At 37.3% G+C, this 16,459-nt stretch overlaps 1 non-coding gene across 1 annotated transcript; it reads right to left on the bottom strand.

The window, feature by feature from the left end:
* Window positions 464-536, bottom strand: TRNAA-AGC. The gene has a single exon. It is a non-coding gene; the product is annotated as a tRNA-Ala (tRNA).

Here is a 16,459-nt window from a genome sequence, read left to right as displayed (position 1 = left end):
GCACCCATCCATCAAACATCAAGAGACAATTCAACTAAATTGGACGTCAAACCACATTCATCTATCTCCAAAAAATTAAGCTACACGCGTGCGCATGGACTATAAACATCAATTAGTAAACATCAACGGGTATTTTGGTCAGTTTACAAAAATTAGATAGAAATCTAATGGAGATTAAAAGAACAGGCTCGATGTTAGACTAACGTTAACATCAATATAACGTTAACATCAATATAATTGATTAGACCAAAATACCCGTTGATGGACTATAAACATCAACTGCCAAGGAGTCCAGTTCTTTGATTTGTAAGAGGGGACTGTGTCGACTTTTGGATGGATATTAAAGACGGCAATTCATTCACCTTTTTGTCCGGATTCAAGACAGGGCATTTCGAGCAGAATACTTATGCTCTTTTCATTCATACATATCAAAAATAAAAAGTAGAAAGTGAGCAAGTGAAATTGGAGATGCGGGGTATCGATCCCCATACCTCTCGCATGCTAAGCGAGCGCTCTACCATCTGAGCTACATCCCCTACCTCTGTACTTCTTCACCATCTGCATCTATCAAAGGTAAATGATTTTCAATGAAGGAAATTCTACTTTAGATTTCTGTCTTTTACTTTCATGCTATTCGCTTTCTCGTCAGTAGAAAAACAAAAATGGTTTAAAACCAAACTAGTTTAGATGTGCTTGTTTGAATGAATTGATGTGAAATGATAAAACCAACAATGATTTATTTGTACACAACAGAAGGGTTAGGTGTACCGCGTACCACCTAAAACTAAAAGCTTTCGTGTTTTTTTTGTAATAGCATTGGAAATAAAATTCTACAACCTCATCTTAGAGCATAAAGACCCAAAGTTATTTAGAGAGTTCCTATGTTGGAGCATCACTTGAACGTTTAAAGTAGCAGGGTTCCGACAGAGGTAAAATTTCATCGCTTGGTTCCTTTTTTTTTGTTTTCTTTATCTTGTTACCTTGAACCTTTTATATAATTATTTCATGTTTATTCAACATTGAACGTCCGAGAACTCCAAGGGTACATTCCTTGGACTCGTTGTTTTACGCTTTAATTTTTATTATTATGCGTTTTATGTTACCGCTTTCGCTCGCGCATTCCCGGGCCAATCCAATCAATCCTTAATGCTTGACAGTTATAAAACTAACTTCTGAAGGTTGGTTTGAAACATTCCAAGTCGAGGACTTCAAAATGTGGTATCAAGGGTCCTATGGAGACTTGCACTAAGTACTGCAATGCCGTGTTTCTGAATGGATCGTGTGGTACGGCCGAAAATGCACTAGGAAAAGCGATAAATAAAATGCATAATAATAAAATTGGAAACGTAAAAAGCAGACGAATCCAAAGGGGTGTACCCTTGGAGTTTTGGAGCATGCGATGTAGTATGAAAAATTATGCATCAAGAAAATATAATCATACGAGGCTATGGTAGAAAAAATAAAAGTAGAAGCGAAAATAAAAACCAAAATTTACCTCTTAAATTTCGAGTTTCCAACCGATTAATGTCATTTAATGTTCACCCGAGATTCCAACGTAAGAATCTTCCAATGATGATCGATACCTCACCAAAAAAGGAGACCTTGAATCCTTTGCTAGAAGGAATCAAGATCGAAAATCTCACCCTAGGTGAGATGAAGGGGTACGGCCGAATTCATGGTGATGGATGAGGAGTTTTAGTGTTGTATCTGAAAGAATCGGTATAGCTTGGGAACGCGGCGGAAGCGTGAAATAAAAAAATTAATTAAAACGGTTCACAGGGGTGTTCCCTTTGAAATTTTCGGGCGTTTGGTGTCTGTCAAGAGCATAATAATAAATATGTAAGCATGCTAGACATGTGGCTAAAGGATGAAACAAAAGCATAAAAATATAACATGCAACTTTCCCTTTTGTATCTAGAGATGAGCAGAAACATGCGTTGTTTCCCTTTTTGTTCCTCTTTCATTCACTTTAGGATCTAAATTAGAAATCCTCTATTTTGTCCACACCATACTATGGAATAGATATAGTTCTTTTTCTACTACTAGATAGAACAAAAAACAAGATGGAAAACAACTCCAAACTAACATTATTATTTAGTGCTTTTGAATTATTTTATGTTCTAACTTGACTCTAATTCAATATAGAAGAAAAAGGAGAATATTTTTAGAAAGAAATTCACCAAATTTCGCGGCTCATTAGTTGGTTGTGTTGGATATATGTGTAGTTTTGTATATTACATACATTGAATTCAAAATTCAATAACTACCAAGTTTGCCCCCAAGACAATCTATACAAACACATGCATATAACCTTCAACCATGATTAAATAACTACTCCATTATCTTCCTCATGGTGAGGAGTTTCAACTCCTTTTTAACTTGCTCCAACCTCCCTTAAATGCCTCGGACTTCAAGTACGAACCAGACTTTATTTAATCAAATTAAATTCAGTCCAACCAGAGTTCATTAGAAAATAATTAATTAAATTAATTTTAGCCCAACTAAGTCCAATGATTCATTTAATCTAATTAAATAAATCTAAGCCAAAACTCTAATCAATTGATCTAATCAATTAATTAAGCGAAACCTAATAAATTAATTCAAATAATTTAAAGGTGTTAAACCCAAAATTAACTAATCCAATTAATTAATTCTTGAGCCATCCATAAAATGAATTATTAAATAAATGATCCATTCATTTATATATTCTCATTGAATTAATTTAATCCAATTAAATTAATTCATTTCTTCTCGAATTAATTTCAAATTAATTCCATCAATTCTATAGTGATTTATGTATGACTCTTTAGGTTCACTCTCAGCTAGACTTGGACATTGTGTCCAACACAAATAATTAATTAAATATAAATTATTTAATTATTTTCAATTAACCATTAATTAAAAATGCCCATCACCATGGGTGGTCGTCTAGTAACGGTTCATGGCACTAGAGACTAGGTGAATGTTGGCGTGAACATTTAGACTCAAGAGCCATACAGGTACGATCCTTCCTAGACCATCTTCCGGCCTTAGTCTAGGGCATGGAATTGGCCGTCGGTTCACATCCTAGACTAGACAACTATGTTGAATATTTGAGATGTGTTTACTCTGTTGATCTACAAGGGAAACCATTTCTATTCGATCAATTGCTATGACCATAGACTTAGAGAGTCTAAACCATCTTAGAGTGCACAGGAGATATATCCATTATATACTGATAGGGGACAGATTCTATCTTGAAGTCCACCATTTTCAATACATAATCTAACTACACTAGACGAGGCTATAATGGTTCTCAAAATCGTCAATTCAATTGGCTTTCTGGCCACCAATTCTAACAATCTCCCCCTTGACTTAAAAAAGCTAATCACCCATATCTCTCAGACCTATCTAAGTGAGCAATCTGCAATACCTGCTTGGTCTCCTGGATCTACCAGTTTTTTGCTGAAATGACGCAGTCTAACCGCACGTCACCTCTTCCTTCCATCGTTCCAAACTGATGATGGCATCTAAGAATATTTCCTGGATCTGTGATGAGATCTCAACGCTTTTGCTTGTGCCATAGCCTAGTGGATATCTACCATGTAACTACTGGCTTGACCATGCTAGGCTCCAATTCAACCATTGGATGTGGATTTTCATCCAAATCACTTCCTGAGCAACTATTAAAGTCACAATACATTTGACTTCCATGGTGAAAACCAATGTGACATGCCGCTTGAAATCATTCCAAGCGACCACATCAACATTAAGTCTGAATGTACATTCAAATTGAGACTAGTCACCATTGACATATAATTGGAAGCAAGTATCGCTTTAGCTTTCCAGAATCAACTCTCCGTTGGCTTGCATAAAAAACACTTCTTCAATTCTTATTCAGGTACTAAAGAGTAATATTGACTGCTATGCAGTGCCTTCTCGATAGACTCCCGATATCTTTTGTTTTGCTCACAAGCACACATAATATTCGGCCTAGTACATCGGACCATATACCCATGTTGTCGACGACAAAAAACTATAGCGGATGTCAAACTTCTTTCTAAGCTCCTCATCAGTCCACGAAAATTGAGTCTTGGAAATCTTAGCCGTATGATAAGGGAGGAAATCCAATTCTTTTATGGAGAATTGCGTGAATAATGTTAGTGCTTCAGCGTTTCGCAACATGTTCACAATATTCCAAATGAGTAAGATGTTCACACCTAAAACACTAGGAACACAACTAATCTCCCAATGACCTTCCAATTCATTCGCGACCTGAGTTATACCTTGTATGACCTTGTCTAAATAAATATTCCAGATACAAGAAGTTTCAAACCTAGTTTATACTCCATGTCGAATCTCATGGCTCTAAGCCATACATCCAAACCGATGTCCTACATCGCTTCTCCTTATGTCTTTGGATCATAATCCAATTGACTGGTAAGACTTAGAAACTTATACCTATTTAAGGTGATATAGTCATCCCTCAGGAGGCTGGAATATAGTGTGTTAGTGGAAGAATTCGATTACAAATGATGTTTGATATATTTGACTGAGGTGTCTCTCCACTTGATTCCTCAAGGAGCTACTCCCACATATGTTATCCAATAAAATCTAATTTTCCTTAGGATAACAAATAAATATGTACAAACCTAGTTTCCCTTCCACTAATCCTTTAATGTATGTAGGACCATCCCATGTACTAAAGTATGTTGTGGAAACAGGTTTGTCATGCCACATGGGCTAAGGTAGTTCAGTGAAAAAACAATCGAACGAAATCTAACAAGGTTGTATCCCGCCATTATTAAGGTCACCGTTCAATTGTGGCACTTAAAAGAAGAACTCCACTGAGTGAGAATTCCATTCTCGTCAGATACTTCAAGAACCCCAACTAAATACATATTACCTTGATCCAATCGAATGATTTAATTTGCAACCAGTTTGGCTCTCCACTTCAAGTCTAATTCTTGAACCTTCCAAAGGTTTCCAGACTTGTGAACCCCCTTCTGGCTCTGTGTATTCGATGACTCATAGATGTCTATTTGTATCCAATCCAATGTACCTTTGGCAAGAACACTTTTTCCTACAAAGTGATTCTCGGTCCTCATCTTGCTCAGGAAGAACTTGCAAGCTTATAGATTCAACTTGTCTATTTCTAGACTCGTTGAATTGACCAATTTCCTTAACCTAACTAGAGAAGTGTGACCTACCTTCGCATGCCTGCTCTGTAATTTCATCTTGATTATCCATTTTACCATTTGTTTTCAGCGCTCATAATCCAATTACGAGATAGTGCTTAAATAAATACGTAAACAACCTAGCAGACAAGAATAACCGTTCTTTGTCAAATGAAATAACCATCATTAATCAAAATCATGTAATCCTAATTGTCCGACAATGGAAAAACATAATTTGATCATGCTAGATTACATAATTATATCCAATAAATTTTATCCTAACATGGTCACTAATAGCTAAGTCAATCTAGTCCTTTAACCACAGTAGCAACAACCCTGCCATTGCTAAGCTTCAGGACCGTTTGTCTCAACCCTCTACTCCTTTTCACCATCTGTAATCTATTTGCAAATGTAAGCTTTACAGTTGGTATTCAATACCCAAGAAGTGTAGTAGAAGTCATGTTAAGGCTCAATAACAAATTATACCTTGATTATAGAGGAATTTGGGACACTCATTCTTCCATTTTTTATGGAAATTAATGTAAACATCATTTGGAATCTATAACTGTAGAACCGCCTTCCTCTTCCATTTTCCCATACCCAGCTGGGCAACAGGAACGCTCTAACCGCTTGCAGTAGCTGATTCTGTCTCACCCTTCTTTCTCTACCAGCATCTGGCCCCTTTGTCTTTCGCTTCTGAGGTCGAAGCCTCTTGTACCAATACCAACGGCACAGACTTTACAATCGTTGCCTCATATTAGACCAACATGTTTATCAACTCATGAAGGTCTTTTTCAAGCATATTTATTTTAGAGTTCACGATAAACGAGTCAAAGGAGGGAGGAAGAGGCTGAAGGATCACGTGACTGTGCATCCCTTTTTTCAGGGTTAGCCTTGAGGTCCTTGAGTTTTTCTAAGAGGGATAACATCTTAACCCCATGCTCCTATACAGAAGATCCTTCAATCATCTTAGCACCGAAAAATGCTTTTGTCACAGTATATCTAGTATGTCGGTCCGGAACTACATATACCTGGCTCATGCGGAGGATTATTGATTGGACATCATCATGCTTATCGTACTGTTTCTAGATGTCATTAGTCATTCATACGAGTACGATACTGGGAACCTTTGGATTTTCCTCGTGCCACTTTTCGAACGTCAAACGTTCTTCACATGTGGACCCTTCCGGCAAGGCCTAACGAAGAGATATATCCAGAACATAGGTCTGTCTCAAAATCTAGGACAATCCTAAGATTTCGCAGACAATCATTATAGTTTGTTCTGTTAAATTTAATCAAATTAATTAACCAAATGAATCACCGACTCCAAGTGAATCACCCTACTCAGCGTTAGGTCCGACCCATCAACCAAATGAATATCTCAACTGCCGCCCCCCCGACTCGTGAGATAGGGAAACAGTTGTATATTCCATTGGTTCACAACAATATTGTAGCTTTCTTTAATTCTAAATGTGCCACGACTCATGAGACCACGAATGGGTGAAAGTAGCATCCACACCATATTGTTGTGGATGGAAGGCTTGGATTTAATCAAACCATTTGAATTTTAGTCCATTTTGGGCCTAATATTTGACTTGGACATCTCAGTGAGAGTTAAGTTTGTTGCAACCGAGACCTCATCATTATAAGATTTTGCATTCATTAGTTTTAATCATTCAGTATAAACAAATACATTCCGAACACATCATACTCTAAATATTAAAACATACACCACATACAGAAACAAACCTAGCACACCCCTATTGGATGATAACAAGCCCAATAATTAGTGACCCATTGAGCTCGTAGTGAGTCTATGGTCAATCTAAGGTGTGGCCTAACTATTAGAAAAGAATAACCCATTATCATTCTATTTGGCCTTTCTCTTTGTTCTTCTTCTGTCGTGAGCCCGTCCAATGGGCCTAGGCCTTCATCTCCCTGGAAGCTTACATTTATTCAAAATAAATGAAACCTCACATTACTAATTACACTCATTTCAACTGAAATTGAAAATCTTAATCAAAAGTTGGGGGGAATACAAAAAGAGGGAGAAAGCAAGCCTTATAATTTCAAGGTTAAAAATGAAAGATGGAATTTAATAAAGAGGCATGCAGGCACCGGCCGGCAGGGCAGCAACGGCCGTACTGTTTTGTTTTTCAATTTATATATTTTTTTAATTTCTGCAATTAAAAATTGAAATAAAATCATGCATTTACAGAAAATCAATTTTCAAAAACTGCATAGATATCTATAAATTAAAATCAAAATTAATACATATTTTCTAAACATACAACCATGCTTTAAAGCCATAAAACATGCTTTCGAAAGCAAATTAAACATGTTGTTCATGCTCAACATACAATAACATGCTAATCCTAAAGCCACAACATCGAACCGAGCTCTGATACCACTGAAAGAATCAGTATGGCCCGGGAACATGACAAAAGCATAAATGAAAAAATTCATTAAAACGATTCGAAGGGGTTTTCTCTTTGAAACCTGGGTGTTTGGTGTTAGTCAAAAGTATAAAGGATGAAACAAAAGCATAAAAATAAAACATGTAACATTACCTTTTGTTTCTGTAGATGAGCAGCGAAGTGCGTTGTTTCCCTTTTTGCTCCTCTACCATCCACTTTATGATCCAAAGTAGAAACCCTCTAAATTGTCCATACCACACTAAGGAATATATATAGTTCTTTTTCTATTGCTAGGTAGAATAAAGAACAAGAAGAAAAACAACTCCAAACTAACACTGTTGTTTAGTGCTTTTGGATTGTTTTATGTTATAATTTGAATCCAATTCAATATAGAACAAAAAGGAGAATGTTTTTGAGAGAGAAACTCAGCAAATTCTGTGGCTCATTAGTTGGTTATGTATGATAGATGTGTAGTTTTGTATATTACATACAATTAAATTCAAAAGTCAATAAGTACCAAGTTTGCCTTCAAAGGCAACCTATACACACACATGCTAAACCTTCAACCATGATGAATTAACCATTCCATTATCTTCCTTATGGTGTGGAGTTTCAACCTGTCTCAAAGGGGTTTGGACTTCAAGTACGCATGAAGCATGATTTCATCAAATTAAATTAGGCCCAACTAAAGTCCATTAGAAAATTTAAATTAATTTTAACCCAACTAAGTCCAAAGATTCATTTAATCCAATTAATAAATCTAAGCCTAAACTCTAATTAATTGATTCAATCAATTAATTAAACGAAACCTAATAAATTAATACAATTAATTGAAAGGTGCTATTGATAGAATCGGTATGGCCCGAGAATGCGATGGAAGTATGAAATAAAATATTTAAAACCGGTTCAAATGGGTCTTCCATTTAAAATTTTTGGGCGTTTGGTGTTTGTCAAAAGCTTAATAATAACCATATAAACATGCTAGACATGTGGCTAGAGAATGAAACAAAATGTACAGAAACATATTATCAAACATTACCTTTTGTTTCTTAAGAAACACTGCAACGTGCATTATTTCCTATATGTTCTCCTGCTCTGTTCACTTGAGAATTCAGAGTAGAATTCCTCTAAGTTGTCCACACCATAAAATAGAAAAGATATAGTTCTTTTTCTATTGCTAGATAGAACAAAGAACAAGAAGAAAAACAACAACAAACACAATAATATTGTTTAGTGCTTTTGGATTGCTTTTGTGTTCTAATTTGAATCCAATTCAATATACAACAAAAAGGAGAACATTTTTTAGAAAAAATGGAGAGCAAATTTGTGGCTTTTGTGATAGTTATGTTGCATTTGTGTGTAGTTTTGTATATTACACACAATTGAATTCAATATTCAATACTTACTAAGTTTGCCTCCAAGGCTACCCATACAACCACATGCATATAACCTCCAGCAATAATGATGCATCATATTCGTCATGGTAAGAAGTTTCAACTCCATCGTAACTTGCTCCAACCACCCTCAAATGAGCTTGGACTTCATATATGCACTGGGCTCGATTTAATCAAATTAAATTAAGCCCAACCAAAATCTACTGGACAATAATTAAATAAATAAATTTTAGCCCAATTAAGTCCAAGGATTCATTTAATCCAATTAAATTAATATAAGCCCAAATAATAGTTAATTGATCCAATCAATTAATTACCAAACCTAATAAATTAATCTAATTAATTTAAAGGTGTTAAGTTCAAAAATTAATTAATTCAATTAATTAATTTTTGAGCCATCCATCAAATGGATTGCTAAATAAATGACCCAATCATTTATATATAGTCTCCTTGAATTAATTTAATCCGATTAAATTAATTTATTTCTTCTTGAATTAATTCCAAATTAATTCTACCAATTCCCTAGTGATTTGTGTGTGACTCTTAAGGTTCTCCCTCAGTCAGGCTTATGCTTGTGTCCAACACAATGATTAATTAAATTCAATTTAATTAATTTATTATCAATTAACCATTAATCAGAAATTTTAGTCACCATGGGTGGCCGTCTAGCAACGGTCCATGGCATTAGAGACTAAATGAATGTTGGCATCAACATTTAGGCTCTTGAGTACCATAAGGGTGCGGTCCTTCCATCATCCATCTCCCGATCTATGTCTAGGGCATGAAATTGGGCGTGGATTCCCATCCTGGACTAGATACTATGCTCGATAATTCGAGATATGTTCGCTCTATTGGTTAACATAGGAAAGATTCCCTACTCAACCAATAGATGTGGCCATCGACTCTACGAGCACGAACCATCTCAGACTACATAAGAGTCTCGATTGTCATTGACTGAAAAGTGACCGAATCTATCTTGGAACCCACCGTCCACACTGCATGTTCTGATTGCACTGAACAAGACTTGTAATGACCACATCCATGATACGTTCATCTTTCGTCAAATCCAAGATCAACCATCACATGCATGCAACTTCCATGGTTCCTCATGTCCAAGGACTAATCCCGTACTATTGGAGCTAGGAAAATCTAGTCATACTAACCAAGCGTCCAAGGCTTCCATATGATGACTTCTTGCGAGCCACTTCAGTCGAGTTGATAACCTTATCAACCACCCACTAACATTGCATATACGTCCAACGTTTGTTGGTGATGTAACATAGCACTCATCCAATAGATGCAATTTTAGTGCAAGTCTCAATAGGACTCTCGATGCCCAGTCTCGAGGTACTCATCTTGGAATGTTTCAAATCTAATTTCAGAAGTTGGTTTTATGGCCACCATCCAATGTGCGACCCAACTACATAGGTTGTACAATTTAGTTTTTGGGCTTTGTTGTAATGTTAAGCCAATAAATATAATCAGTGAGCACAACAAATATAATTTTCAGTTAATGAATACGCACTTTATTCACAAATACTGTTACAATTACACCAAAATTGTCAGAACAGATTACATAAAGGCCAATCCAATTGGCTTTCTGTTCACCTATTCTAACAAGCTTCTACTTGACCTTAAGGCCAATCACTCATTATTTTCAAACCCATCTTTCCAAGATGCTGACCATGAGCAATCTGCGACACCGACTTCGTTAATGGATCTGCTATATTTTCTGCTGATGTGAGTTGGTCCATCCGAACGTCACCTCTTCCCACCATCTCTCTAGGCAGATGGTAGCGTCTAAAAATGTGCTTGGTTCTGTGATGAGATCTCGGTTCCTTCGCTTGTTCAATAGCCCCATTGTTATCACAGAAGATAACTATTGGTTCGACAATGCTAGGCACTACATTGCAAGTCTTGGATGTAGTTTTTCATCCAAACCGCCTGCTCAGTTGCTTCCGAACACGCTATGTACTCAGCTTTAATGGTGGAATCTGATGTGGTATCCTTCTTGGAACTTTTCCAAGCTACTAGACCACCATTCAACCTGAATACAAACCCTGATTGAGACTTGGCATCATCCTCATCACATTGGAAGCTAGCATTATTGTAGCCTTTCAGAATTAACTCTCCACCACCGTAAACAAGAACACATCTTTAGTCCTTCTCAGGTACTTAAGTATAATCTTGACTATAGTCCAGTGAGCATCACCGGCACTTGCTTGATATCTGCTCGTTATGCTTAAAGTAAAAGCGACATCTGGCCTTATGTACTGCACAATATACTGTATGTTGCCTACGACTGAAGCATAGGGTATGTCCAACATTTTCCTAAGCTCCTCATCAGTCTTAGGAGACTGCTTCTTAGACAGCTTAACCCCATTCCTCATATTAAGGAATCCTCATTTGAAGTTTTTCATCTTAAATCTCTTGAAGACTTTCTCAACATACAAGGTTTGGGTTATTCCTAACATTCTTTTATATATATCCCGAGTAATCTTGATGCCTAAGATGTAGGAAGCCTCACCCAAATCCATCATGAAGAATTGTTAGACAACCATGCTTTAGTGTCACCTAACATCTTGACATCATTATCAATGAGCAAGATTCCGTCCACATAAAGCATTAGGAATGCAACTGAGCTCCCACTAATCTTCTTGTATACACAAGAGTCAAAGTCGTTCTTGATGAAACCATAACCCCGTATGACCTCATCAAAACGGATGTTCCAGCTTCGGGAAGCTTGTCTGAGACCATAGATAGACTTCTGGAGGTGGCAAACATTCGGCTCTTCTCCAACAAATCTGAAACCCTCCGATTGATCCATATAGATTTCTTCCTCAATGAACCCATTAAGGAAAATCATTTTCACGTCCATCTGCTATATTCCATAATCATACCATGCAGTTATGACGAGCATAATCCGAATGGACTTGGCCATGACTACGGGCGAATAGGTTTTCTTAAAATCAACCCCAGGTCGTTGAGTATACTCTTTCGCTACAAGCTTGTCCTTAAAGGTAGTAACCTCTTCGTCAACTCCAAGCTTACGTTTGTAGACCCATTTGCACCCAACAGGTTTAACACCCTTGGGTGGGTCTACAATGTTCAAAACTTATTTGAACTCATAGAGTCTATCTCGGATTTCATGGCCTCAACCCATTTTCCTGAATCGATGTCAGACATCGCTTCTCCATAGGTCTTTGGATCATTATCTAATTGACCAGTCAAACCCAAAAATCCATACCTCTCAAGCTGTTGGGATAATATGGTTGACCTTTAGAGGACAGGAATATCGTCAGTGAGAACTATACGCGCAGATGATGTCAGTACATCCATTTGAGGTGTTGCCTCACTGAATTCGTCAAGGAGGAACTCCTTATGTTGGGTATCCACTAGAAAATCTTTTTTCAAGAACACTGCATTTTGCGAGACAAAAACCTTTTACTCTGAGGGATCATAGAAATAATACCCCACAGTTTTCTTAGGATAACCCACGAACCTGAACAAACTGGACCTTGAGTCCAGTTTGTCTCCCACTAGTCTCTTGACATATTCACGGCTACCCTATACTCTCAAGTACTTGTAGAACGAAGGCTTGCCGTGCCATATCTGATATGACGTCTGGGCCACGGTCTTAGAGGGCGCCATTTTTAACAACTTGGCTGTCGTCTCAAGAGCATATCCCCAGAAGGATAAGGGTAGTTCGATACAACTCATCATGGACAGAACCATGTCCAACAAGGTTCAGTTCCTCCTTTCAGAGACACCATTAAGTTGTGGCGTTCCAGGAAGAATCCATTGAGAGAGAATTCAATTGCCTTTTAGGTAATCTAAGAATTCCACTCTTAAATACTCACTACCTCAGTCCGACCGAAGGATTTTAATTTTGGGACCAGTTTGGTTTTTGACTTCAAGTCTGAACTCTTTAAACCTTCCAAAGGCCTCGAACTTACACCTCAATAGGTAAACATAATTATACCGTGAGTGATCATCGGCAAAGGTTATGAAGTAGGAAAATCCACCTCTGGCTTGTGTATTCAGTGTCCCACAAACGTCTGAATGGATCAAATCCAATCGACCTTTGGCAAGCGTACTCTGTCCTACAAAAGGCTTCTTAGTCATCTTCCCTTTTAGACAAGACTTATAGGCTGGTAGGTGATACCAAATCGTCTTTCTCAAGACTTTTTATGTCTACCAACCTTTTAATCCTATCTTGAGAGATGTGGCCTAGCCTTACATGCCAAATCTGTGCGTTTTATTGATTTTTTAATTTACGTTTGTTTTTAGTAGTCATGACGAAATCATACTATTGGAGAATATAAATACCATTATGAAGTTTGCCTAGCAGATGTGAATAACCATTCTTCATCAAAAACAATTTTTATTGATCATAAACTCAAAACCAACATTGTCCAACAATGAAATGAAAATGATATTCTTGATCATGCTAAGTACATAATAGCAATCTTTCAATTATATCCTAACTTGAGCAGTGACAGCTAAGCGGACTATCCTTACAGCTTCAGCAGCAGCAGCATTGCCATCGCCAAGCTTCAGGACCACTTCGTCTTTACTTAGCTTTCTGCTTCTTTCCAACACCTGCAAATCATTGCAGATGTGAGTTCCACAGAGGGTATCCAATACTGAGGAAGTAGAGTTAGTTATCATGTTAACCTCAATAACAAATGTACCTAAACTCGAGAGGAGCTTGGGGCACTACCTCTTCCAATAGCCCTTTTCCTGGCAATGCATTCAGATATCATTTGCCCTTATGGACTTGGAACCCACCTTTCCTTTACCTTTTCCATCCGCATCGGGGCAACAGGAGCACTTGCAGCGGAATTTACCTTACCCTTCTTCCTCTTCCAGCATCTGCCCCTTTGCCTTTTGCTTAAGAGATTGAAGCCACCCCGATCGACACCGACGTTACAGACTTTTTGGTCATTGCCTCGTACTGGACCAACATGTCAATCAACTCGTGTACGGTCTTGTCAAGTCCATTCACAACGTATTTTATGACAAACGGGTCGTAAGAGGGAGGAAGTGACTGGAGGATCACGTTAATATACGTGTCATTATGAAGCCCAACTTGAAGATCCTCGAGCTTTTCCACGAGGGAAAGCATCTTGACCCCGTGCTCTTGAACATAGGATCCCTCAGTCATCTTTGTGTCTAAAAATGCTTTTGTGGCGGCATATCTAATATGCCTATCTAGAACCGCATAAACAGCTTTCATCCGAAGCAATATCGACGCAATATCATCATGCCTATCGTCCTATTTCTGGATATCGTTTGTCATTGATGCCAGTACGATGTTGCGGGGACTTTCTGGTTGTCCTCATGCCACCTTTCAAACGTCGCACGTTCTTCAGATGTGGACCCCTCCGGCAAGGTCTTAGGAAGTGACTTATCCAAAATATAAGTCTGGTTCTCGAAATCGAGGACAATCCTCAAATTTCTAAGCCAATCATTGTAGTTCGTTCCATTAAATTTATTTGTTTTCAAAATCATGGTTAATGAATACTTAGACATCTACATTCAAAATGTAAAGCAGAAATTTAATTGTAACATTAAATACAAGTTAAAGCTTGGTCTTTAGTCATTAACTGCTCCAACTAATTCTTCAAAAACCCATCACTCTCAAGTGGGTTTTGAGAAACCAATTCCTAGTGGGCTTGGGATCCACAAACACAATTTTCCATGTCTCACTTTTTCAGATTCACAAGGAAAATATTTTGTGAGAGGTAACCATTACCATTCTCATCCAATGAGATCCACAAGATATTTTGCCTCGCCTCTTTATGTGATCGCGAGGACTCCAAGCGAATCACATTACTCAACGTTAGGCCCAACCCATCAGCTAAATGAATATCTCAACTGCCGCCCCCACGACTCGTGAGACAAGGAAGCAGGAGCATATTCCATTTGTTCACAATAAAAGTGTAGCTTTCTTCTCCCAAATGTGCCACGACTCGTGAGACCACCAAAAGGGTAGAAGTAGCTTCCACACTACATTCTCGTGGATAGAAGGCTTGAAATTATCAAATCATTTGATTTAACTTTTTTTGGGCCTAATATTTAGTTGGACCATCAAAGTGAGAGTTAATGTTTCTTATGATCGAGACCCCATCATTATAACATTTTGCATGACAAAGTTTTAATGATTAACGATAAACGCATTCCAAACACATCACAACTCAAAAATTAAAACATTTAACACATGCAAAATAAGCCTAACACGCCCCTGTTGGATGATCACAAGGCCAATCCTAACTGACCCACTGAGTCCCCCCATTGAGTCTATGGTCAATCTAGAGTGTGGCCTGACTATTACAAAATAGTAACCGATTATCATTGTAATGGGCCTTCCTCTTTGTTCTTCTTCCGCCGTGAGCTTCGTCTAACAGTCCTATGCCTTCATCTCCTTGGAAGCTTACATTTATTCAAAATAAATATAACCTCACATTTCTAACTACACTTATTACAACTGAAAATGGAAACACCAATCAGAAGTTGGAGGGTGTACCAAAGGGTGGAGAAAGGAAGCCTTATTATTCCAAGGTTAAAAATAAACCACACATTCGGCCAACGAGCTTTATGATCATCCCCATTGTTTATCCAATAAAATATAATTAACACATTTACATCAAATATAAACATGTTAAACAAATAAATATAATCCATGTATTTATAACGATTGATATCCACTATCAAATACAACAATAAAATATAATTAAATTAAGAAAGTAAAACAATGCAATTAAAACACGGATATCATCCATACATCCAATGTACAAATTTTCTTTTGTTTGTTTGAAAATCATTTTCAAATTAATATAAGGCACAATTTAATCTTAAAAAAATCTAATTTAACTAAAATTAAAATTAGCCAAAATTAATAATTTCAAAAATTTTCTGAAAGCAGAAAAATCTAATTTTGCGAAAAAACGAAACAAAATGGTCCACCCATTCGAAATAGCAGACGGTAGTCTGCTGCTGGCCACTCGCGCACGCAAGCACCCCTACCTGCACGCCGCCCACGCCCGCACGCTGCCACCCTGCTGGAATGCATGCCAGTGGGCGCGCGGTCAGGCCAGTGACCGGTCGGCAGGGCAGCAACGGCTAGAGTCTTCGTTTTTTAATATTTTGAATTTCTGTAATTAAAAAACTGGAAAAAAATCATGCATTTACAGAAAATCTAATTTTCATAAATGCTTTGATATCCATATTTTCTAAACATATAATCCTGCTTCAAATACATAAAACTGCTTTCCATAAGCAAATTAAACACGTTCATGCTCAACATATAATAACATGTTAATCCTAAAGCTACAACACCGAACTGGGCTTTGATACCACCGAAAGAATTGATATGTCCAGGGAATGCGATGGAAGTGTGTAATAAAAAATTTAAAATCGGTTCAAAGGGATGTTCCCTTTGAAATTCTCAAAAGTTTCATGTTTGTCAAATGCATAATAATAATAACAT

Source organism: Sesamum indicum, linkage group LG9, assembly GCF_000512975.1.
Source record: "Sesamum indicum cultivar Zhongzhi No. 13 linkage group LG9, S_indicum_v1.0, whole genome shotgun sequence".
In the NCBI taxonomy this organism is placed as follows: domain Eukaryota; kingdom Viridiplantae; phylum Streptophyta; class Magnoliopsida; order Lamiales; family Pedaliaceae; genus Sesamum; species Sesamum indicum.
This window is presented reverse-complemented; position numbering and strand designations above follow the sequence as displayed.